Source organism: Hakea prostrata, chromosome 3 (assembly GCF_041222555.1).
Source record: "Hakea prostrata isolate BN-2017 chromosome 3, UWA_Hpros_2, whole genome shotgun sequence".
Taxonomy (NCBI): Eukaryota; Viridiplantae; Streptophyta; class Magnoliopsida; order Proteales; family Proteaceae; genus Hakea; species Hakea prostrata.
Genome location: NC_142602.1, coordinates 60,127,998 through 60,132,082, shown reverse-complemented (window position 1 = coordinate 60,132,082; position 4,085 = coordinate 60,127,998). Strand labels below are relative to the sequence as shown.

General features: G+C 39.5%; 1 non-coding gene across 1 annotated transcript; it reads left to right on the top strand.

The window, feature by feature from the left end:
- The first annotated feature begins 3,400 nt into the window (after nucleotides 1-3,400).
- LOC149022638 (small nucleolar RNA R71) lies at nucleotides 3,401-3,507 on the top strand. Its single transcript, XR_016172626.1, has one exon. It is a non-coding gene; the product is annotated as a small nucleolar RNA R71 (small nucleolar RNA).
- The last annotated feature ends 578 nt before the right edge of the window (nucleotides 3,508-4,085 follow it).

The following is a 4,085-nucleotide window of genomic DNA, read 5'->3' as shown; positions in this document are numbered from 1 at the left end:
TAAGTATGAAGAATTAAATCAAATAAATAATGGTAAATGCATGCTTATCAAATACCCCCACACTTGAGTGTTTTCTAGTCCTCGAACAAAAAAAAAAAAAAAAAAAAAACTAATACAGAAAATAAATAAAGAAAAACCTAACTCACTTTCGTAGGAATCACGGTTGCACTTAGCATGTGCAACAAGCCTTTAAACCCCTAGGTTACCCTAGTGGACGAGTTGTGTCTCGTGAGTGTTTGCAGAGAATATACACACAAAATTCTTAAGTGCTCTTCTAATTATTCTGGCAGTAGTAAGAGTAGAAAGATAGATTCCAAGACAAAGACACGCCACCAAAGATTAAAGGGAATATAGGCACCCCCACACTTAAGCTCTTACACCCTCTCTTGAGTCTAGCTCTAGGCAAACAATTCAATCGAGAAGTCTCTTCTTATCTTCAGTTTACCAGTTCACCCTCAGATAAGACTAAACTATGTACCAAATAATACCAAGAACTCAAGATCTAAGCAATATTGACCTTCTTAGACATTTCACCTTTATAAGCACATTAATTCACTTCTTTCTTTAATGGTCACAGTTCTAGTCCGTGCAATGTCTTGCCTCTTAAGCTTTCTAGATGGCCTATGTAACGAGTGTTGGGTCAGCCGCTCTCAAGCTAGATGGCTTTAAGGGACTAGGTGTAGAATCCCCCTCGAACTTACTTACTCAAGCCAACTAGGCTACAGGCCAAGACTGGACCAAAGACACCCCAACTGTTTGACGCGAAGCACAATGTTGGTGACACCGAGACCCGGTTACTAAGAAGGAGGTCTAACCTTTAAACTTAAGCATTTCTTTTTCTTTTTCCTTTTTCACATTATACTTCAATTCACTTCACATTTAAATAGTCTAAAATCGGTCTCAACTTGTCACCATAAGCACAAGGCAATACAAGATAACTAGATGGTCAAACCTTTTGGACTACCTGGAATTCCTATTTTCCGATTCAACCTCGGTCTCAAAATGTAAAACCCATTACTATTCTCTCAAGAGGGTGTTCATTACATCAGATGGGATTTCTAAAACACTTAAACTCTCATTTTGTATCTAAGCAAGGAATTAAAACATTTATCTTACCAAAGCCAGAAAAAATTGGGCACTTTTTATCTTTGTGACAATGCTCTACCAACTATCAACAAGTCTTACTCGAGTTGACACCCCCCCCCACACTTAAATTATGCAATGACCTCAGTGCATGCAAAAAAAAATAATAGAAGCAAATAGAGGAAAGAGTGTACCCGATGTTTGAAATCATGATAGAGCACGCAACAGTTAAACCTAACAACAAACAAAGAAAAGAGAAGAAAAAGAACAAGAAATAACATCTATACAAATGGGTTGCCTCCCATAAAGCCCTAAGTTTAGAGTCTTCAGCCAGACTCAATAAGAAGCAGCCAATGGAGGTGGAGGCTCAAATCTAAATGTGAATGGTGACTGCTCCAAAGAAGTGGAAGAGTCCAACAATGTGTTGACTTCCTCAATATTTAGGTTAGATTCCCTAAATGGCAAGCAATGTTGTAGGGGATCATCAATAAGCATGTTTGGAGTATAATCAACCACTACCTCATCAATAAAGTTAATCGCCAAGCACTCTTCATCCCTATTTGAGCTTAAGGATGCACTGAAGATGTGGACTCTAAGTTTCTTATTGCCAAATGATATGTCCATGACACCCGATCTACAATTGATGCAAGCAGTCGCAATGGCTAAAAAAGGCCGTCCAAGAATGACTGGTGGTAACTTATTGGTAGTTGTATTGTCTATATCTAAGATAAAAAAATCAACAGGAAAATATAGATCCTCAACCTTTACCAAAACGTTTTCAAGTAGCCCAGGGGGTCGTTTGATTGAACGGTCTGCCAATTGTAGAATCACATCAGTGGATTTCAAATCTCCTAGACCAAACCTATCATAAACTGAACCGGGTAAAATATTCACACTAGCTCTCAAATCAAGCAATGCTTTACTTATGGATAAATCTCCAATGACACATGAAATTAAAGGTGTACCTGGATCTTTAAGTTTAGGGGGCAGTTGGTTGGAAATTACCGACCTGACTGATTCAGTTAGGTGCACAGTTTTAGGTGTTTGAGTCTTCAACTTACGCTTTTGGGTGCACAAATCTTTTAGAAACTTAGCATAAGCTGGGACTTGCTTGATAGCATCTAATAGTGGGAGATTGATACGAACGTGTTGGAATAAATCAATCATCTCCTGTATCTTAGCATTCTTTCTAGAATCTGGAATTGAGGACTCAAGAGCTTCAGGGAAGGGGGCTTTGGGAGTGTAAGATTTAGGAGTAGGACCCTCTACAATCGGAATGTGCAACCCCTTACAAGGAAATTGATGGGAAATACTCACAGGTGGTGTTTCTTTACTAGGCTTGTGTGCATCATTGCCAGTCTCATGGGTCAAATCAACCTCTTCTTGACTCTCAAGATCAATGGGCAATGGCTTAGGAGTAGGCAAAGATGCATAATATTCCTTCCCACTACGTGTCACAACCGAGACTGCTTGGACTTGTTCTTTCCTAGACCCAATTTGATGATTAGGGTTACCTATTGGTTGACTAGGTAACTGACCAACCTCCCTCCTACTGATGGCATCAGCTAGTTGACCAAGTTGAGTTTCCAATTTGTTAATGGATTGAGAATGGGAATGCAACAATTGAGTGTTTTGCTCTAAGCCACTAAGTGCTTTTAGTACCTTATCCTCAAATGATGAATTATGTGAGAGTTGTGAAGATGATGGTTGCTCATTCCTATAGGCATTTTGGTGCATATTAAATGGAGGTGGCCTATAAGGTATTTGATTAGAGGGATTGGGCATTGAGTTTCGCCATGAAAAATTGGGGTGGTTTCGCCATCCTGGGTTGTAGGCATTGGAATATGGATCATTCCCCAATTTAGAGACTCTTTGGGCCAAATGTGCATGCTCCTTAACAAACTCAGGGTATTGTGTAGCCAAATAGCAGTCAATGACATGATGAGATAGGCTAGAACATAAAGCACATGCTTCAATCTGATTAGGTGGAGAGAAACTTGTAGGAAGTGGAGATGGGGTTTGTTGTCCTAATGACAAGAGATGGTCCAATTTCTTTGATAGCAAGTCAACCTTAGTGCTCATCTCAATGGTAGGATTAATCTCATAGAGACCGCTCCTCTTTGGTTGCCCAATGGATGGAATCTCAGTCCTAGCTGTTGAAGCATGGTGTTGGGAGTTTTCACTAAGGGTCTCAAAAAGTTCCCATGCCTCATTCTCATTCTTGTGCATGAAAGTCCCACCACAAGAAGAATCAACCATTTGCCTATGTCGGTCTCTAAGGCCATCATAAAAGCATTGAACCAATTGCCATTTAGGAATAGCATGGTGGGGGCACTTTCTAAGTAATTCTTTTAGTCTTTCCCAAGCCTCATTAAATTGTTCTCCTTCTTGTTGGGAGAAACTCGTTATCGTTCTCCTAATGCTATTGGTACGGCCAATGGGGAAGAACTTTTTAAGGAACTCTTGTTGCATTTCTACCCAAGTGGAAATTTTAACATTGTCCAAAAAATGAAGCCAATGCTTAGCTTTATCTTTAAGGGAGAATGGAAAAAGAAGTAATCTTAAAGCATCAACTGAGAGGTTTGGAATTTTAACTATGGAGGACACCTCTAAAAACTCATCTAAGTGCTTATAAGGCTCTTCATTGGCAAGTCTGTAAAAAGATGGTAGCAAGAGCCGCCTCTATGTTAAACAACTTAATACAAGAAACCGGAGTATATATCATAGGAATGAAATGCTCACTCAAGGGCCTCATTGGAGGCTCATAGTTTGCCATGGTTCTTTGCCTTCTAAGGTTGGCCAAAGTCTCTTCTAACTCTAAGTCAAGTGGAGTCAACTCAGGGTTTAGGGACTGACGACCATGCATACACGCAGAAGAATAAAAAAAAGAATAAGCTAAATTAGTAAAATTAAAAGAAAATAACTATAGCAAAAGGGAGAGTTTAGGACGTACCTAAAGCGCAATCCACGTGATCTTTCGAACAAAAGTTACACATGTGGGA